Here is a 23,050-nt window from a genome sequence, read left to right on the forward strand (position 1 = left end):
TCTACAATATTAGTTGATCTAGTCTGTTTTTAATACTACACTTTCTTGCCTGTAAAATTAAAGTACTCCTTTCAACTCTGAAGTAGATCACTAGCCAGCCATTACTCTGCCATCTGTGTTCAGCCCCTTAGCTTAGATGGCCAATTTAAATTTCATGCAGCTGAAACTATTCAAGTAAAAATACTGAAGTGTGTTATTATTTCTAATTATCTTGTACCCTGCACAACAGTTCCTTAAACTTGAAATAATTTAACAAAAAAGGAAAAGTTGAGAGAAATATGTGACTCAGCCAATTTGACAGGAACGTTTGATATTTTACATAATTCAGCATTATCACAATGCATATTTTTATCTGGTTTTGAAGCAATTACAACTAAAATGTCTAATACAATAAGCCATTAACCTGCAATAAATTTTTGTCTGAATCCATAAAATATGATGAATACACTAACAGTCATGCAATAGCAAATTCCTTAAGCCTGAATATTAACGACGGAATTGATTTCTTGGGAGCAAAAAAGATGCCTTTTCACTATTTAAAGTAATACACTACAGCTAAAGGCTATGTGGCCATCACTGTTGATTTATCTGTTCATTTTCTCAATGCTGCACATTTTACAAAACTATTTTAACTTCAGTCAACAGTAACAAGACTGCTTGGAAATAAATGCATTGTTACTGAAGGTACACTTAAAACATTTACAGTATTTGATTATATATAAGAACAGGTATGGCTAAACAACAGATAGAAAAATATATAGCAATACAGATGCTTAAACAACTATTTGATGCTTTTTTCCCTAAAGGTGGATAGTCTCACTATTTTGCCACAAATGGATTAATTTAACAAGAAAAATATTAATACAAAAAAAATCATAACTTCTTTCACTGTACTTGCATGGCTACTGTTGACAAGTATGCAATTAAAAACAGTATTTCTGGAAAGAAAATAATGTAAACAATGAACCTATATACTAATCTTCAAAGAGAGATGTCCTCTAGACAAATGTATGTAGCAATCTCCAGTTCTCCGTAGCGATCATTTCAGTCATACAGTAGACAAATTGGGATTCAATGCTAGGATGAAAGTTTTCAAGGAACTGAAACATGCAACATGTTCAGAATAGTTATGCATCAAAATCAAACAAGGAACGGTATAAAGTGGTAAGTCAATACAGAAACATATTCATTTCCCCTGACAGATTTCAGGACAGTTAACCTTGCTACAAATTCAAGTACTAATCTAATATCAAAGCATAAAATATGAATGTTATTTTCAAATCCATTTTTCCATCTTTTTCCCTTGTTATGTAAGCTACGATTATTTTATCTTTTGTAATAGCATAAACAAATATCAAAGCCATATTCAGAATTATAGAGCAGGGCATTCTGTGATTCTACGGTAAGAGTCTGTGAATCACAGAATTGCATTGGTAGGGACCTTAAAGATCATCTCATTCCAACCCCTCTGCAGTGGACAGGGACACCTCCCACGAGACCAGGTTGCTCAAAGCCCCATCGAACCTTGCTTTGAACACTTCCAGGGATGGGGCAGCCACGCTTCTCTGGGGAACCTGTTCCAGTGTCTCATCACCTTCACAATAAATAATTTCTTCCTAATATGTAATCTAAAACTAATGTCTTTCAGTTTGAATCCATTCCCCCTTGTCCTATCACCACAACCCCTTGGAAGAAGTCTCCTTCCATCTTTCTTGTCACTTCCATTCAAGTACTGGAAGGCTGCAATTAGGTCACCTCGTAGCCTTCTCTTCTCCAGGCTGAAGAATCACAGTTCTCTCAGCCTTTCCTCACTGGAGAGGTGCTCCAGCCCTCTCATCATCTTGGTGGCCCTCCTCTGGACTCAAACCAACAGGTCCATGTCCTTCCTGTGCTGGGGACCACAGAGCTGGATGCAGCACTCCAGGTGGGGTCACACCAGAGTGGAACAGAGGGGCAGAATTCCCTCCCTTGCCCCACTGACCACCCTGCTTTTGATGTGCTGAGGTTCACATCTTGCTGTTTTAACAGTGGAAGAAAGCAAATGGTATTACAGTTGCTTCCAGTCTGATTCAGATTCCATTATGATGGACATCACTCAGAGAAGCATTTTCAGAATCTTGAGTATGCCTCGCAGGTAGTGGGATTTTTTTGTGTGTTTATCTTTTTCTCTTATTTTTTATCTTGTTTAATAAAAGCATTAAAAAAGGAAATTGTGAAAGCTCTTGCAAAATGCATGCAAGCTGAATCTGGCTCTGAAGTAAAAACTACCACGAAAAAACCCCCAGTAAATAACCCTCAAACCTTTCAACTAAAATGAGAAAGAACACTGACAATGGATTTAGTAGTCTTTCAGCCCTCCATGACCTCAACAGAATCAAAATTCTCATGCTTAAGACAGTCTTGCTTTTAAACTGCATGTGTTTACAAGACCATATGAGTGCCTCTACAAAATCCACACCACTAAGCCAGCATCATTTAAAAATACTCCCCTTATGTAAGAGTACTTTAATATGCATTTCTGTTCTTTAGCCTACTCTTCCTTGTGTGTCAAAGCTTATATCTGATTGCACTAGATAGGCAACGGATTAAGTTCTCCCATACTGCTGAAGGTAACCTTTCTGGATGTAAAGAAATACATATAGTCAAATAAACAAAGCTACAAAGAAGATTTGAAATCTAAAGAACAAAATAATAATCTCTGACAGAGGGTTCTATTGAAAGCATCAGAAATTAGCTACTCTAAGGCTAAAATATTGACAAATATTTTTAGTAGTGATTTTTTCCTCTCTTCTAGGTTTGATTTTAAAAATTTCCACTTTCAAGCTAGCTTTAAGTTTGTTTAAACATCAGCTACAGTATTTATTATAAATAAAAGAAATCCAAAATTGCATATTTACAATGAGAAATTACAAAAAAATTGAAAGAATTTCACAGATCTATTTTTAGTGTTGAGAGATGCTGAGTGAATTACGTAGGAAATCCTACCCCTTTCAGGATACATAAGAAATACGTAAGAAATCATATCGTTTTTCTGAAGTTCCCAAACTTGAGTCAAATAAATTATTGTGAAGAAAAGCTGAAAAAATGAACAGGGATCACAGTAAAGATATATGCAATCAAGTTCTTTGGAAAAAAAAAGATCACATTTGATTTAGTTTTTCTGGCTAAAATCTGTAACTTCCACCTTGTTAGCAAATCTGAAATATTTAATCCATTTCTTAATCAGCCATCAAAATATTCAGCCCAAGTAGTGATCCTCAAGAACAAATAATTATCCATCCTATAGACTGGAAAATCAGCAGAAATGTTATACCTTAACCTTAAAAATATTAGAAGTCATCTGAATTTAAACAAATACACTTCATACTCTTATCACTTTAAAAAAAATCCATTAATTCCCCCCCTCCATTTTTGCTAAGTATTATTTGTCTTTATGACCTTATATCTCAATCTTGCCATTAGATTGACAATATGAAAGTCAACTAGAGTTAACAGTCATTATGCTTGTGGACACCTCATGTCTAGAGAAAGGCAAAATAATCAAGCTATTAAATAAATAAAGAAGAAAAAAGGCAAAAGCAACTTCCTGAAAACCAACTACCTGATATTGCAGATGCACAAAAAAAAAAAAAAAAAAAAAGGCTTGGTCTACAGGCAAGAAGTTGCAAACCATTTTCTTGTTCAGTAGAAGGAAGCGTCAGTAATGCCACACAACCAGTTTTATAACATAACTCATACTGATGATTCAAATGGAGATCGTGACCATTTAAGCTCATGACCACTTACACTCATACACTTCTCTGAACACATACGGATGTTTTAAGCTGCCTATCCCCACAAGAAAAACGTCTACTAGCATGATAACAGTGGATGGAAAAGAATATCAAAAGGATTGTCAAATATTGTTTCTCATATAACATTTTGATATTGTGTATTTCAGTACCAGCAGTGGAATATTTTAATTTGAGATTTGAAAACTTGTAATATGATAGCAGGTGATGACAATCCAACAAAATACATTTTCCAAACAAGCTCTTGCTTTGCACAGCCTCAGCAAACATCTCAACTTAGCATGACATGCCATAATAGACTGTATTTTCAAATTGTATAGCAAATTCTTAGGGTGAGGGAGAAATAAACATTCACTGATCACTTGCTGGCACAGACCCAGAAACAGATTAACTTCGAAAAAACACTGACTCCAGTCCCCAAATGCTGAAGCTAAATGGAACATGGAAAAGTGAAAAGGTTTTTAACCTGCAGGGAATAAAAAACTTCAAGTCACGCAGGGAAGTGACTGGAAGACTTCATAGAAAGTTTTATAACATTTTTTGCAACCATTTCCAATGAAAGGCTTCTGTCGGTAGCAATATGCAAACAGATTACTTTATAACCAGTTCAAGTATCACTGCTGCTGTGACTGCAGTACCGACAGAAAATAATAAAAATTATATGCAACCCACTACAGACTATTTCTCTCATGCTTTTGTTTACAGTGTTGCCACCTCTACGGCCCTCGCAATATGCTGAAGCACAAACAGAATTATAAGCTTGACAGTTTAGGATTTTATTGAGTTTTAGAAATGCCTTGACCTCTTGTAGTGAAGCAACCAAGGTACCAAGTGCTTCTGAATTGCAGATACCTTTCCATTACGCCTTAATCAAATGTGTAACATCAATACATGCAAACTTGTCCAAATGCAAGCAGATGACCTACGTGGAAATACCCTTTGCACAGCAACATCAATGTTGCCTGGCCCCCTAAAGATACCACTTATGTAAAATCTAAAGAACAAACTGCTGTCTTACAGAACCAGTGATTAATCTGGCCTATTTCCTGGGTGTAGGAGGAATTCCTACCCCTGCTGGCAAAAGAGATGGTAGGATGTAGCCATTACTAATGAACTAGCAAGACAAGCTCCTCATTATACAGCAAGAATTTAAGAGAACCTTCATAAGGAGAGAAATACACACACTTTGCTTTAGTGGCAGTGAGGATAAAAATACATTTTGGACTCCCCACGAGCTGTAAATACATTGTCAGTGATGCTTCTGCCATCACATATCTCACATGCTGGAAATCTGGATAAGAAAGCACAAATGCTGTACGTGTATTCAGAGCATGTTTTCCAGACTCATACCAATTAGTTCCTTCCCTTCTGTTCCCTATCACTTGAATAAAAACATTGGGAAAGATCCAAATAATGACATTTTGACAGCAAAAAAGCAAAGACAGTCACAAACATTACCAAGGCAAATCTGAAACAAGTCAAGCATAGAGGTAACTCTTTTCCCAACATCTAATTCACCATTACATGCTTCCATGAACTCTAATCAGGTCTTTAACAAAGATAATATGCTTCCCACAGGCAGCACAAATTCAGTAGGCACAGATCAACTACATTCCGAAGAATTAATCCATACCTGCAATAAGCCTGAAGAACTTCAATAAGTATTAGAGACTGGAAAAAAACCAAACCTGAACATGCAAACATAACTACATGAAGCTTGCAGGCCTACACAGATATAAGATCTTGGACTCACTGTAGAGATCAGGACTCATGCTGATACATTTATACTGCACCTGATAAACTGATGCCTGAAGAGCAGCTTCTTCCTTCAACAAGGAACAAATTACCATATTTGCACAGTTAACTTCTGAGCTGAAGTAACTAAACATACAACTACCTGACAACCTGTTTGAAAAAGCTCTGAATTTTGAATTTGAAAAAATTTTAAATTATCATAAAATTACTAAGTATCCCAAATTAGATATACAGAGCTCACATGCTGCATGTCAGTAACACACACACACAGAGTCAGGGTGCCCTAGGAATGAGACTGACTAATCTGTAAGAGCTGCCCTTTTTTCCACATCCATGTTCCACACTTCTTGATCACTCTAACAAGACTTCAAAATAAAATTCTCTACCATTCCATTAAAAAATCTCCCATCTACAGGGTTAATAAAATCACCATCAATTTGTTTTTCAAATGCATGTTCATCATTAAATTTGCATGTTAAACATTCAAATATGATTTACAAAGCAAAGAAAGGTTGGGAACAACTCTTCTTAAGCCTATTCTTGCTACACGTACTTGCTGCATATTGTGGTATTACAACAGAGTTACATAAACAAGGTATCCTGCTTCCTTCCAGACTAGATTAGCTCTTGCTTACCATTGAAACATGACAGAAAGGAGTACAAAAGTCAAGCAGAAAATACTTCCAGTTGATTAGAAATTCCAATATAAAGAAAATTAACATTTTAAAGGCTCATGAGTATCCCAGCAAGATGATATAAAATATCAGAATACAGTAGGTCAAACTAAACCCTTATTTGGTAGAAGAAAGACAACTTTTGAGATAAAAAAGCCCAAATTGGAATCTAAGCTACACAGATGTGGTATTCCAATGCAGTTGGTACATGCAGAGACCAAGAACATTTTTTAAGCCAAATCTGATGATTAATACATCCTTGAAATACACTCTGTATCTAGCATCAATTCTTTAAAATACACATTATTATATTTTCTTCACAGTAACACAGAGTCAATTGAACATCAAGAAAAAAAAAAAAAAGACACATACTACCTTTCATACTAGCAGGACACCCAATGCTAAACTTTCCAACCTCAGGTATAACAAAAACACATCCCATTGTAAATACCATGCTGAACCTCTTGTACTCAAACACTGAGTCTTCACAATAAAATAAAAGCAAGAATAAGGATCAGAGTCTTTCTACTACTATCAAAAGAGAATTATTCTATTACACCTCAACAGACTTCTGGAAATTAATTTCTACCTCAGTTCATGTTTTGTAAACCACCACCAAAAACTCTCACTAAGAGAGCCCAATAAGCGCAAAAAGCAGCTTGTTTTGATATGACTTACAGGATTGACAGAATTTGTTTCACAATTTATTATGATACTTGAGAAATTGTTCAAAATATTTTAATTATGTACTATACTAGGTGACATTCAGTAAAACAAGATGAGGTTATGAGGTGTAAGTATAGAATATGTTTCTTATTAATTAGTCTTGTAATGAGCAGGTTTCATGTGACCACTTGATTTATAACCAATGTCAAAAGTATCCTCTGCCAGAATTACCTAATTTAATCACCAAGTCAACCAGAAGACCTAACGATCTCCCTCCGTTATGCAGTACACTGCACTAACTGTGCAGAGCATCTTGGAGGACAAATTGCAAATGTGTAATGTTTTGGAATGTACATGTCTGATTATCAGCAGTTCCACACACTAACGCTTAGGTCAACGAGCATATAGAGCAGAGAGCTTCACAGTGAATAACTGACCTAAGAGAAAGAGATGGGTAACCATGAACTCCTCTAAATGCCATTAAATTAAACTACAACTCAGAGAGAAAACCACTGTGTAGTTACCACCCTATGGTGGGAATCCTTGTTTGGTGCAGTCTGTAGGGCAGGAAAGCTGCCCTAGAGCAGCAGACAACGGAAAAGGCCATCTTTCTACTCCAGTCTAATCACCACCACATTAAAGGAAAACAGTCTTGAGACAAGACTAAAGCAAGTGGAGTTAATGCTACTCATGGTCATTTCTAGTCAACTTTTTCAAAACTTTCTTTTCAGCCTCATGTACAGTATAGCAGAGGAAAAAACATTTATTAAACTCAGTTCAGCCTCAGAACAGCCTTCTACTAAAAAACAAATACACACACCCTCCTTTCCAGACTTTATATTACCAGTGCCATCAAAGCAGGTTTACAATCACTTTTTTTGCTGGATCTGTAGAATAGCAGGGAATAATGCCAGGCACAAATCCTCAGTTCAAGAAACCTTTTTATAGTATCACAGCAAAGTTTTTGTTTGTGCCTCACATTACAGCTTTGATGAACTAAACCCTTAAGTCAGAGTAACACAGAGATTTACTAGCTTTTGTACGGACAGGTAGAGCTAACTAAGATCCACAACAGGATCCTGTCCATATTGGTAGTAATCTAGTCAGTAAAGACCTTTGGAGGCAACAGTAAATACACATTCATTTTAAAGCTTTCCTACGCTTGAACCTATCCTCAAAACAAGTATGATGCAAACAGGTAAATATCCTCCAAATATTTATTTCCTGGTAGCTCACACTATTCTCAACCTAGTCTCTTTGTTAGAGACAGAAACTTTTATCTTGGTACCAACATTACATTTTATCTGAGTGTATGTCTGCCAGCTAGGAAGACCAAATAACCAAATTAATGAGAATACAGACAGGAACAAGAACTCAAGAATTTACCAAATATCTCTAGTAGAAAGGATTAACGCAATAATTTAAGATGCTTTTCTGAGCTTTAAAGCTAGTGTTATCATTGCAGAATGCACCCACTAGAGCCACCAAAAGGGAAGCAATGGTAGTCAGGTCACTGTTCATGGCACAGTCAGGCCTTGACTCATTCAGTCTTCCACCCTTCAGGCCAGGAATGCCACTCCCAGATATCTGTACAGCTAGAGAGGCATAAAGTCTTGTAAAAAAACAAAGAAAAACAACTTTCAGCTTTTTTTAAAAATTCATTTTATGTTGATCTGATTGTATAAATAAAAACACCTAGAAGATACTGCTATTTTAATTAAATGATTCTAAATTACAGTGCATCATTTTGATAAACAGTACATCACATGGTACAAATCAGGTTAATTTCAGCACTGCACACCATTTTATACAAAGAAAGTTCCCTACTCCTTTAAAATAAACAATTAGCTTTGAATAATTACAAAGAGTTTTTTAAAAGCAACTACCTCTTTAACCCAGTTAAATGATTAATAACTGCTGTTTTGAGCCTGGATGTCTAAATTTGAGACAGTTTCGCTACCAAAAAAGAACAGCACTTTTAATTTATGTAGTGCTTGTATTAAACTTCTACTTTAGCATGACAAAGACACACAGTGGATTATTTTAAAAAGTGGTCCACGCAGTTGAGAATGTAAACACGTAGATATTGCTGATGACAGCACTTAGAAGTGTCTTAGGAGAATTCATTTACTCTCTCAAGTGCTGCTAGACAATTCTGTGTAATGAGCAGTGAAAATACTGAGTAAAGTATTTATGATTTACACAGTATAAATCATATTCTGATATGCCAGACATGCATTTAAACATGCCCAACGTGCATTAACTAATCATGAAGTGTGCAACAAAAGTAACTGTGGTTGCCTTTTTTTACATCTCATTTGCTATAGACAAATTTCACCCAGACATAAAATTGCAATTTCAATTTCCTCCTTTCAATATATGTGAATGCTTCGCTATAGAAATACCTGAAATTTTCATTGCATCTTTCAAGTAAAAACAGTTCCAAATACATCATAAGCAGGATTTTCAATAGACCAAACTCTAAAAATAGGTCACATTTGTTAAATTTACTTTGAGACACCTTAAGCAAAATATGCAAAGGCCTACTAATGCTTATTATAATCCTAAATACCTTCTATTTTCTACAAGGTCAGAATGTTCTTCTATCCATCAGGTGCCTTTCTTTTTTCTATTAATTTATTTAACATTTAAGATAGATCATGATTTCTCTTCCTACTCATTTGAATTTCAGAGTTAGATAGTACACCATTTGAAAAATTCAACATAAAAAATCCCTTCAATATAATAGATAGGCAGTCTCTAAGTAGTGTCTCAAAATGACAAAGAACTAATTCTACAATCTTCTACTGTTTTCAAACATAGCTTTCCCAGATCAGAAGCTACAAGTTTCCATCTTTTTTATAATACAAATTCTTACAGCTAACATCATGGAATTATTTGAGTAAATAAATTTGTGAACAACGTACATAGGAAAAAAAAACAGAATAGAGTATGAAAAACGTGGGCTGTGAACAAGATTCTGTGACTAACTTTGCCTCTCAGTGATGTTAGATGGTTGAACTAACATCAAAAATTTCAGATTTGACATCTGATCAACACAGCAGATAAAAACATATTCTAAGGGCTTTTAAAAACTCTAAAATTAAACATTTCAAATTCAACAAATTCAAATATTAGTCATTTCTAGTAGAAGTCAAATTACTAAGAATAGACAAGGACAAAAAAAGAGATAAGCTGCAAAGATTTAGGTATATAAAAATATATAAAAATATAGTTTGCCTCTTCTGACATTCCCTACTGACATTTTTAGGGAAACAGCACTTCCCAAAATATTGCTGGACAAATAAAAAAGATAACAAAACTATACTAGAGATTAGGGAGAAAAGCTGCTTTTTGCCTTTCAGAACTTTAAACTTTATTAACAGAACTCCCAATATTTAACTTTCATACATGTAAAGTTTCAAGGTACTAAAAAAAGAGTAGTGCAAGGCATTTCATAGCATAATTGTGAGCCCAGCACTCCATTCGTGGGTACAGAGGTGCAGATGCAAACAGGGTTCTGGTAAAGAGCTGGTACAATGAAAACTTGTGCCAGAACCATGGATAAGATTAAACTGGTATCACTACCAGACAATCCATCAGGACACATGAAACATTTTTAAGTCTCAATTTAGTCTTTCTGTCCCAAAACTTTAGGTGCTGCAGAGTATGGGTTTGACATCAATCAACACCACCATTCAGTAATCACCTCTAGCTTTCTTACATCATAGTATTCAATCTACAGCATTTCATGACTGGAATTTACAAAAAAGAATACCTGGGTACATTGCTGTGGCCTACTAGAGTTCAAAACATTTAATTACCCTTAGAACACAAAATGAGCATATATCATGGACAATACTGTATGCAGCACCTCTCAAAGAAAACCTGCAAGAATCTAAGTGCAGATTTACATATGCTGTTTTTCACTAGATAAACATAGATGTCTGACTTTTTAGGTCTAAATACTATTGATAGCATGGATGGCAAAGCTCTAAGACAACCCCTAGGTCTTCCTCTGGCTAAAAAACACCACCAAAAAAACCCACCGAAAGACAAAAACAAAAAAACCCAATCAAACCAAAAAACCTCCGCAAAGGCAGCCCCTCCCCAAAAATTAAAAACCAACCAACCAAAAAAAAAGACCCAAACCCCCCACCCTACCAGATTCCCAGTATTTCAAAAAAACATGCTCCAGTAATGTGATTCTGGATGAGTGCACAGCAACACCATGCCCTACCTGTAAAGCTCTCATTTGGCCCCAGTTATGCACTTCTCTCCCCACCTTGGTCTGCCCCCTCTGCTACCCAATAAAACCACAGCTAACCCTAAGGTTCAGTTCAAAAATACAGCAGAGCTACTCATCCAAAGAGGGGAAAGGGACATTATTAAAAATAAAAATGCATCTCTATGCTATAAAACAGAGTGCAGCTTCTCTGTGTTTCAGACTGCTTAATCAAAAACTCCCAAGACTTTATGATAAAGAGCCATGATAACTCAATCCAACTGGAATATTACTACCTAGCAGAAAAGGCAAGACTTGTACACACTGTGGAAGTAGCTTTGACAGGAGTTAAACAAGATAAAAGAACCATCATCCATGTCTCCCACTTCTGCACAAAGTGGTACATGTTATTTTTCCAAAGCTTCTTACCATAATGGAGAGGCAAACATTACAATTAGAACGTAATACAAATAATGTGGCAACTACCACAAATAACTCTGGAAGGATATAAACCAACATAATTTTCTCTATCCCTTTTAAACCTCTGAATACAAGAGAGAAAAAAAAAATCTATTATGTTACTAGGATCCACCAACAGTTAAATATATTACCTTTGGGGTGTGGCTCTTCTCATAAAAGTGACTATACAGAAAAGGAATTTTCTTTGTCAACAATTTTGCTTCCTGTGCTTTATCAGACGTTTGAGGCTTTTTTCCTCCTTCAGTGACAAAGACCTTTGTGGGTTTTTTTTTAACAGTCTACTACTGAAAGTTCTGTATACCAAATGCAGTTAAGAGAGAAGACTCCCTATAGAAGACAGTCAACAGGGCTGCTTTCCAAATCTGTATTTCAGACCTGGCTGGAAGCAGTGAGGTTACATATGTGTTAGTTCTATCTGACATACGACTGGAAGAGGCCCTGTGCAATTAACCAGACTGAGACATAAAGCACTAACGTAGATTTAACAATCCAGGTTAGATTCATTTACATTGGCATAAAAAGCTGAGAGTGGGATAACACCTAGCCATAGAAAAAGGAAAGCTAGCCTATTCTATTAGTATAAAGGTGGCTTATTAGTATTTTATAGATACACGAGTTTTGCTTCTCCTTCAGTTGTTTCTTAGAAATATTTACTAAAATTTAAAAAGTTTTCCGACACCGTTGGGGTATTTTTTCTGTTAACAGGCCTCTGCAGACAACCCTGTTAAGGCTGATTTTCAAAACATCCTCAGCACTCACACCCTAAAGATCAGTATCTTTAAGAAGCCTCAAGTCATGCAACCAAAAATTGTAGAATGCACTCCTACATACATCTTTAGGTAGTGATGCACTTCTTTTCATGAGAACTGGCCAATGTCACTACACAAGGCCTGCTGCAGATATATCCTAAAATAACATCTCCAACAGGTTATCTAAACTAGCATAAAATTTGGCAAATAACATTAATCAGCTCAAGAAAATAATTCCCAATATACAAGTAAAATAAAGACTTTACATCCTATCTTCCAAGCAAAATCAAAAATACAAACTCTGAGTTAAGATACAATTTCAGTTACCAAGAGCAGATATGTCAATCCCATCATGTAAAGATGTAAATGTAAATTACATGTAAATGTAAATACAGCGTTATATTGTTAAAAAGTCAGTAACGAACATCAACTGCAGGTGTAGGATGTACCCAAATCTTCACTAGGCTTACTTTATCACAGAACACAAATATTCTAAGAACCAGGTTCTCATACCACAAGAATACCCAAACCAGATAGTTATTATTTTGCAACCCTGGATTCTGAAACTGCCGCAAGACATAAAATGAACACAAATTATTCAGGAACCTATTTCAACATTAAAATATACTACCACGACTATTCACGTGACTAGAATTTTAATTAATGATAAGCATTTGCAAGAAGTGACGAATAAAGAAAGTCTGCAGGTTTTATTGCTTACATATTAAAAGACCCAAATGCATAAATTGCAGGGGGAGGGGACACTGTTCATCTTTAGGCACCTGAGGCACTTAGGAGAAAGTTTCATACCAGTTCTAGAGTCAATTTTACAGTTTATTTACAGAAATTTACAGTTTCCCACCACTAGTAAGAAAATGCTTGACTCCATCCCCCAGCCACACTCTCTTCCTTCTTCACCATCAACTGCATAACGCCTGCCCTCTCCCTTCCCTCCAGTACTTTGCACATAGTTGTGGAAACCTCTTCCATTTACCGATGCAACAAAAATTATTCTGAAGTAAGCACCTAATTCAGCTCAAACTGTTATGCTGCAATATAAAAACAATGGCTGTGATGGGTTCCTTTGCAGGTAAATGTGGAAAGAGAGACAGTTCTACATTAAGGTCTTCGGATTACCCTCTGAACCTGTTTCTCTCTACTGATTATAGACATATGCATTTACAAAAAAATCCAGGTTGTATCTACCCACTCCTAGAAACAGATCATTAAGAAGAATGCAGGTATTTTGTTAAGACATAATAATAATGGCCAGTCTTCGCGAGCGAAGATCCGGGGAAGGTCTTTCCACCTTCCAGCCTGCGCATTGGATTTTTTAGGTGAGACACAGTGTGCGCGGAACTGAGCCCACCCTTTAATCCTAAGGTTCATCTGCCGGGGCCAAGCGAGCTTGGACGGTGGCAGCGAGGTCCTTAGGACGTAGGTGGGTTGCCTTTAAGGGCTAACGAGCCCCACCTGCCCGGGAGTGGCCCTGACCGGGAATCGAACCCGGGTCTCCGCGGTGATAGCGCGGCGCCTTTACCCCCCTAGACCACCAGGGGCTCCTGTTAAGACATAGCTACAGGTGAAAATGATCACTGGCTATCCCTTCATTCCCAAAATAACTTTTAACAAGGACAAACAACTAACAACTCAAATCTTCAACTAATGTCTGCCTCTATCACTATCAGAAATATTCACAAATACCAGAAAACCAAAACTCCTATTATGTAAAACCACCAGAAAAAAAATAACAAGCCCATTTTAAAGGAAGCAGGTTCAGAACTCTTATTTACTTACGAAGTACTCAACACTTCATACATAAACTAAACCCAAAAACATTTTAAAATCCAGTAACTAAGCTTAATACCAAAGCATATCAAACTCAAACCTTCAGAACTCATAATCTACTTTGCTCCTACATTACTAAAACTGCATGATTCAAGAAGAAAAGCACTTAAATACTGAGCAAACCAATTACTATACACCACTATGTTGTTTCTTCTGTGCTGTCCAGAATAATAAAATAAAATAAAATAAAATAAAAAGAGTATGCTTAGTAACTAAAAGCTGCCTTCTGCCTAATACATTTTAAAGCTATTTTTTTGGCTCATGGATCAAACACTTTGTTTTTGAGAATTATACTGAGTTGTACCAGAAACAAGCCTCCAAAAAACATTTAGGTTAACTGTATTCCCTGATAAACAACCCAGAATTACAAGCAGCGGGTTTAAAAATACTGTGACTTGTGCATATGGGAACACTGTAAGCTGTTTATCTTGTTTAATCCTGAAGGTAAATAGCACAAGCTTCAAAATATTTTCCTTCTTTGCCATAACCTACTGAATCACACTGACAAAAGTAAAGAAACATTATGGAGAATCTTCAATTTTTGCAATTGCCTCTGAAATTGCTTTACCTGAGTATTTGTGCAGGACATTTTTCTCACTCTTTAAGAACACTCATTGTAAATTTCAGTGTTTTACATCCAAACTACACCTTCCATGAAGCCAAAGATCTCATCTAGTCTCTCCAAAGGTAACCAGTTTTTCAGAAGAAAAAACAAGGACCCTGCACAACTCCACTACTGGGCTCCTTTAAAATACAAATATTATAGTTATTAAGTGATTTTTTATTTTTGCATGTTCCAAAATTTTTCAAACTCCTTCTGTAGCTCAATTTCACCTTATGTAGTTCAGTTTTTAAATATTATTTGTATGAATAAATACTTTTAGTTTTCTCAGGTTTCTTTCCTCCAATGCTAGCGTTTTCCACAACTCCTATTGCCTTTCATAACTTTCACTTCCAAGATGTACTCATATTAAAAATTAAGAATGTATCTTATAAGATTTATCAGTAACTATTTCCCCACTGTCCCTTCTTACTGAGTACCAAAGTAAGCTTCTAAGCTGCTGTTTTACATGTAATTTTTAAAAGATATTAGTATAGAATATATGATTGATATATTTAGCAGCTGAGCACCTCCTTTCCTATCTGTACACAGGAAGTTTCCCCTCCCATCTGCTCAGGATATTTAAAAAAAATAAATAATTACAAACTGCTGTTTTTCCATTGATTCTGCAGAGAGTGACTATTATTTACAGGTAAACACAAAAGTAAAGTTGAACCCAAATAGCTACTGTAACCTCCTTCGTTCCCCGACAGTCACAAGACACCTGTTGGTACAAGGGCAGGAGCGAGTGGATGAGAGAGTAGCCAGCGAAGGGGAAAACCACCACAGCTTTGAGCAATAGTGCCAAACTTATTCCAGACTGAACTGTCTGTGGAGTAACAAAGTCATTCACAGGCAGCACCAGCCCAAGCTTAGTCTCCCATAGTCATATAGGAAGACCTTAGTTTTATATTTAGCTTCCAGAGCAAACATAAATAAAGTGAATTACGAAACAGTTTTGCACTCTACAAGCAGAAGCTTAAACAATTTAGTAACATATTTATGACACGGCTTTAAGACTGAATGGTGGTTAAGAAAGAAACAAGCCCCCTCCATATGTAAATACTCTACTGCTGGTTATGACAACCAGATCCTGACAAAGAGAGAAAGAACAGAGGAAGCTGCGCTGGTAATAAACTAAGGACAGACTGAAAAAAGGTTTTTAATTTTCCCCAGTTAAATACGTATATGGCCACATCTTTTTTGGTCTACACAGAACATTTACAAATTCTACATTCAGAAATTCAACTTTGCTCCAAAACATATGGAAAACTGATGAAAATATAAAATGCAATCTATTATTTCATAACTGTTTTTCCTCCTCTTTCATATAATTACTTCTATTATTATACTTTCAAAATAAAAGCTTTCCCTAAAACCCACATACTGAATGAAGATCAACACTTAATATCTGTTCTGTATTATACACAAAAAACCATTTGAAACCTTTAGAAAATAAATACCCAAGCTAAAAGGTAACATTAATAACCGCTTAAATGTGATTCAATCACAAAATATAACTAATTTATTTTTAAAAGTTAGCACACTGTATTCAGTCTCTTAAAGCCTGATATAAAATACCACATCAAGTAAACAATCAGGAAACTGCCATTTTACCAAGCATCCACCCTGTGTTCATTACCCATGCTGCAGTGTCTATTGTTTTCGCAGTTTTCTGCGAGCTACAAAAATCATCAGCAATTTTCATTGGCTTTCACGTCATTAGTGGCAATGCCCAGCAGCTGGCACTGAGTAGGTTTCCCCGTGCCCCTTCGGGAACGTACTTTGACGATGAGGAGCCCTCACCACATGCAGTTACGTAACAGCAACTATTTATAGTTAACCACTTGATTCATATTATCCACCAGATTCTAAACCATTTCATATGTAGACACTTGATCTCTCATTCTAGTTCCTTATAATCAAAATTCCATGTAACAGCCAAGTAAAAAGTTTCAGAGAAGCCTGTCTGCAATATCAACAACATACCAAACAAATTTTTTAATCTTATCAAGAGAACCAGAAGTTAATTTCACAAGATCGGTCCTCTGTAAATATATGTTGAGCGAGAGCTATTTTCTTAAACTCCTGCTCCGTCAATATCCATTACTGTGCTTATTCCTAACTTTTAAAACCACTGAAAGAAACCTTACATTGTGCAAAAATGACACAATTTCTCAGTGTTCTGAGACATACTGAGAAATGTGACCAGCATTACCATTCCAGAAAATGCCCTATAAACTTTTACAATACTTACCACACAACTTCAGTGGCAGCTGTTTAAAACCTTTTGGGTTCTCTGTGGAAGTCTCAGAGAGCCACATATGACTATCAGCTGGTTTATTTATGAACAGCAGTATTTAATGAACATCAACCTATTCTAAGAACAAATGCTAACATTTTTTTTACATTTCTAAAAGGCTAATGGCCTTGTTAAAATTCAATTTCCTCCTAAAATACACCTTGCCTTATTGTAATGGTTGGCCATAGAACGGGTTTTCCTCATCATAGCCTTTGGCCTCTCTTACCAATCATATTAACTGATCTCAACTTCAACTTCTTCATACTTTTGTAAACTGGCTTCTTCACATTTTTTGCAAACTGACCTATAGGTAACTGTAACTTTTTAACCCAAACAGTTTTCTCTCAATTACAGGACAATGGGTTTGCTGATGACTAATGATGATACTGATGACTACTAATTCTCAGTAATCCATATTTCATAAATACATTTATTTCAGTGAACACTAATTAATACTCATTACTGTAAACCTCATTAAATGTTAACTTTAATGACCGTTGTATAAAGACATATTGCACGTACCTAAACAACATCCAAACAAACAAAGATACTTCCGTGTAAGTTAAGAATAGGAAGTCAGAAACACTTGGAAGAGAAATTTCTGAAAGACTATGCAGGTTACGGCACTTGACTACGATATTACTGTATCAGTACAGCTATGTGCCTGCAAAATGCTCTAATCCACCAAGCAAAGAAGAGAATGTCATGATTCTGACAACTTAAATACAAACTGAAAGCATGCAAGTATCCTTAGTGAAGCTGACAAAATGCACATGTTAAAAATCAGAGATCATCATGCAACTCTACCAAACCTTTGAAAACAACAGCAGTCAGAGAAAGGAGTGCAATTACAAGGTACAGATTATAATTACATGAAATATGATTAGAGGGCAGAAAGTAACATTCACTAATGCAAGATACAAGTTCAACCTAAAATTAAAGACAGGTAAGAACTGTTGCTAGGAATGCAACTCTAAGACACGTAATTTCTTTGTTCTGGTATAATAACGTAGCCCTGATCAACATAATATATGCCCAGCAAGCTGTTCCAGAGAAGATAAATTTAAAAAAAAAAATAGGGAAAAAAGGTCAGAATCAAAACCTAGGATAAAACTATCCTTCAGCTTACTGCATTTTTAAGGTATTACTGAAATAAGCAAGCAGAAAATTGTCCTGCAATCCAGAGAAGCCTTTGAGTGTTTAGTTAAAAATGTTATAAAGTAGATACTTTTCAGTCTTCTTAAAATCATTAAGCCTAATTCTGTCCTACCACATGAAAAATTAAACGTGACTTGACAGTTATTTCTTCTGCTGCTGCACTGAGGATGCTGCTGTCACATTTCTTTTTTCTCCAGCATTCATGCTTATGCATAACACACCTGATAAACTGATGTCTCCTAGTGAATGACATCTCTAATCCTTTAAAAACAGGCACTAGGCCACAAAAGCCCAAATATGCCAGTAAAGCAGAATTACAATGATGTCCAGTATCAATGAGTCTACAGTATTTTACTATATTATATTTACACCCAAACACAGGGTTTAGTGATCTCCATGGATGTGGCAAAAGCCTTATTATCCAAGGACGGATGTATCAAAAGCCAGTCCAATACACATTACCTGATCTATGCATCCATTAAGGTTATTGTTTTCCATTCAAGTGGATCATAGAAAAAAAGAATTCTTTTTTTTTTTCTCTCTTCCAAATGTTCTTGTGTTCCAAGTTGGCAAATTAGCCCAAGTTCCAGTTTTGTTTATTCCCTGTGACTATCAACATCAGTGGTTAATCACTCGAGGTTTAAATCGCTGTTTGTAGATGTTCTAATTAACCAGTTCTACTAAACTCTGGAGTTGACATCGCTGCTAAAAGGAATCCAGGAAACCAAAAACTCTGAAAGGATTGCCAATCCATCAAGTTAGTTAAAAGTGTGTATATATGGATTTGTATTCAATACAGAATTACAAAAACTTATTTGTCCAAACAAGCATTAACTTTCACTCTTCAGATAGAAGCTGTCAAAAGGGCATCACAACTCTTCACAAAATACACAGGTAAAAGAAAACATCCCATACCATTAGCAGGTATTTCTGGAGGAAGCCCTGTTCTTTCTTGCTTCGTGGGGGAAAACATTACTAGGGCCCAGAAGGTATAGATAGAGGATATAAAATATTTAGAAAGTTTATTAAAAAGCCCCCTAGGCCTAGACTTGTTTTTTAAAAGTAAAATTTTTGTCTAGTGATCAACATATTTAAACATAAAATAATTTTACTTCTAACATCCAAGTCTCTATATCAATATGTGAACAGGTACCAAAAACAAATAATTTAGTTCTCATACTCAGAAGGTGTATATTGCTATAATTACATGCACTGCAAAAAAAAGGACAGTGATTACTAGCAATAGATTGGCTTAGTTTGTCCTTTAGATGTAAAGTCTAACTGTCAAGTAAACACTTGGCATTTCAAAAGCATTTTTACATGCTAAAGTTATGCAGTAGTGTATTAATCAAATTCTGCAGTGCCACTGATCACAGTTCTGTCCAGCTGCCTCAGAGCTATTCAGAGCTTGCTGCAAAAATAAAAAAGTAAGCATTAAAAGGCATGTAGCTAACAACTGAAGATATCTGTAACTTAAGAACTTTAAGCAATATTTAGTGAATTTACACAAGAAAAGCTTTATTACTATTGAGCTTGATTTTTAGACATGATCTTGTCCATTTGCACATCCTACGAGATAATGCATTCAATAAGAACAAAACTAGTATATATGTGTTTTTAGACTACAGTTGATTAGCTTCCTTGGACAACAAATAAAAGCTGATTAGTATGTGAAATATCAACAGCTTTCATTAACATGAAAAGAGGATAAAGACCAAATTCAGAGAAAGATTATAATGTAGACTGTTCACTGAATCGGACTCCAACGAAGCCTTTTAGGGTGTAATTACTCAAATGTACTGCGCAGAACCAAAACTTATTAAGAGCAGTGAAGTATTCTGGTTTTTTCCCTAGCAGCAGTTGTCATTTAAGAAATTCAAAGATCTTCTATGTTAGTAGGCCATCCAAAAATTTCTGCAGTTTTACTGTAAGAGCTCCACATCGTAACAGTAACAACAGGCATACAGAACATCTTAACATCCCTGTCATAAGCTGTATCATATTTTCACACTGCAGTGCTAGGCAGAAATTGAAGCCAGAGCCATTCAGGGGAAATACACAGCCCTGATCTGTTTCTCAACCTGAATTATATTTCTAATTATAGATCAAGTATTTCACTACACCTTAGTTGCATTCTACATATTAAAAAGATCAATTAATGCACACCCTTAGCCAAGCTTAAAATAAATGACTCGCCACTTTCAAACTATAATTTGCTTCAGACAACACAGGCTCTAATTTGCAAACTCTTCTGTACGGATGTAGGCAGAACCCACCTCCTGATTTGTGTAAAGCTCTATCCCAGGTAAACACAGGGTTACACCATAGAACATGCAAACAAAAGGTATGAACTTCACTGCATCAACCTTTCTACAGATTTTTGTAAGTCAGAGTCATTATCATTAAAGCAGTATTTAAATAATGCCACCAAAAAAAAAAAAAAGATGCTTTCATCTTTCCAATTTATGTGTCCCTTTTAATGTCAAGTTAATATTATAATGGTTTATCTATGCTGGAGAAGTAAATTCAGTTTGTTTTCCAAGCAAAAGCAATTTTTAAGGGACTTTTTCACTATGTATTTCAAACATGTGATTTGACATTTTCGTATCTGTTACTTGTGTGTTAATTATTCAAAACAAGCCTTCCTCCTGTCACTTACTGAAGTGCAGATATAAATAACAAGAGCTGTGTACAAGAACACAGAATTCTTACAACAAAGCAATATGGCAATTTCTTTAACATCTTAAGCATATAAAATACCCAATCACCTATTTAATTTTTACCCAGTTCTAACAAGAAAACAAAGCTGGATTCGGTACTAAGTCTCTTTTCATAAATATTTTCTTCTGCCCTGCATCTTCCCGGTATTTAACCTTTGCTGATCTAGTTTCCAGTTCAATTAATACAATTAAAAAAGAAGGGAGAGGGCGGGGAGAAGAAATGGAAGAACGTCCAACCAGGCTTCTCCTTACATCTATGCCGTGATAGCTACAAGAAAGTTGCTATTGATCTTCTGTTAAATTACAAAACTAATATAAATTATTCACCAAAATTAAAAAATAAAAAAAGGAAGTGAATGCTTTTTAAATTATTGAGTTGGACTATGATATAACTCATCCCCGTTTTGCTCATAACGCCCATAATAATGTTAACCACCGTTAGTAAAGTGCCAAATACGGCAATGAGTTGAAGACAACTCCAGCCAGCTCCCAAAATTGTTGCAGAAAAGACAAAGGGGATCAAGGTCAGCATTCTTCTAATGCAACAGCTAATCCATTCCTATGAACATGGTACACTGGCACTGGTGGGTGTAAAAAATTTCCACTAAATATAAAATAAACGTAATTCCACACGATTTTTCCCCGGCCTTTGGAGAGAACCATTTTGCTCTCACTGGTCTCAAGCCATTACATATACGAGAGAGAGGAAGGGGAGGGAGGAGTTCAGAGAAGTTCAGGGTCAGCCAGTGTTCACGTATCCTGTCATCTTCGAACTCAAAGCTCAGGGCACAAAAACTCCTGTTTCCACGCACTGAAACCTATATATTTTGGGTGTGCGTGTGGGGGGCGACCTGCAATAGGAGCGAATGTGTCATACGTGCGGAGGCTGCGAGGAGAAGAGCTGTCAGGAGAACGCTGCCTCGCTTGAAGAGGTGGAGGCGGTGGGAAAGGACGGTGACGAACGCAAGCTCACCAAAAAATCCCGGCGGTGCTCAGGGGCTCGCAGCCCCGACTCACCCCTCTCGCCCGGCTTCCCTGGGCTCCCCTCGCAGAGCGCTCAGCCTGCCGGAGCTGCCCCCCGGCCCCCGCGGAGCCGCTCCCAGCGGCCACCGGGCAGCGGAAATCCCCCACAGCCCGGCCCGACCCTGCCCGGGGGCGCCGAGCGGCCCTGCCCGTCCCCGAGGGCTCCCGGGCGGCCCCCGGCCCTCCCGCGGGGCGCTCCCCCACCGCTGCCCCCGCTCCTGCGGGGCCGGGCTGTCACATCACCCCCGCCACGTCCCGCGCACCGCGGGCCGAGAGCCGACACCCCCCGCGAGCCGGACCCGCACCCCGGGGCCGGGAGACAATGAGCAGCCACCACTCACCAGCAGCGCCGGAGCTCCGCGGGTCCGGGGGCGGTTCCTCTCCCCCTTCTCCTTCCCCTTCTCCTCCGCCCAGGAGCGGTATCTGGCCGCCGGGAGCCGAACCCCTCCGTCCCCTGGCTGCCCTGAGTGCCTTCGCCGCCGCCGGCCGAGCTCCCTCCCCGAGGAAAGTCACTTTATTCCCCGCTCCAACATGGCTGCTCCCCCCGCCGCCGCAGCAGCCTTCGCCTCGCCAAGGCTCCCCGCTGCCGCCGCCGGAGAGCGGCCGCAGGCCGTGGTCGGGAGCCTCTCGGCCGGCCGCTGGCGGTGCCGAGAGCGTCAGCCGAGCCGGGCCCGGCCGCGGGGGTGTGCGAAGAAGGGGCGAGCCGAGGCGAGCCGGGCTAGGCTGCGCGTCCCCGCTGCGGGCTGACGCCTCCGCCCGCTCGCACTGAGCCAGCCCCGCCGGCTCCGGGCGCAGGAGGGGCCGGGGACGCCCGGGCGCCGGCGACACCTGGCGGCAGCCCCGCTGAGCCGGCGGCTGCGCGGCGAGCGCGGGGGTCAGGCCGGAGCGCGGGGCCCGCGCCGCGGGGAATGCCTCGGGCGGGCAGCGGGGGCTGCTGCAGCGCTTCCCTGGGCCGCCCTCCCCGCTGCGGGGGAGCCCGGCTGAGCCGAGCCGAGCCGAGCGGGGCGCTGCCGCCGCCGCCGTTCCTTGCTCTCAGCGGCCCTGCGCGGCCGCCGCCT

General features: G+C 38.0%; 1 protein-coding gene across 2 annotated transcripts in view; it reads right to left on the bottom strand.

Moving 5' to 3' along the window:
* CDK17 (cyclin dependent kinase 17) overlaps positions 1-22,652 on the bottom strand; it is a 91,240-nt gene extending 68,588 nt beyond the window's left edge. The window contains exon 1 of one of the 2 annotated variants that reach the window (XM_050323435.1): positions 22,334-22,652. The gene's annotated coding sequence lies outside the window, so the exon portion shown is untranslated. The remainder of the gene's footprint in view (positions 1-22,333) is intronic. The other variant, XM_050323436.1, reaches the window with a different exon arrangement.
* Between the last annotated feature and the right edge of the window lie 398 nt (positions 22,653-23,050).

This window comes from Myiozetetes cayanensis, unplaced genomic scaffold (assembly GCF_022539395.1).
Source record: "Myiozetetes cayanensis isolate MyiCay16 unplaced genomic scaffold, myiCay2020 scf3, whole genome shotgun sequence".
Lineage (NCBI taxonomy): Eukaryota > Metazoa > Chordata > Aves > Passeriformes > Tyrannidae > Myiozetetes > Myiozetetes cayanensis.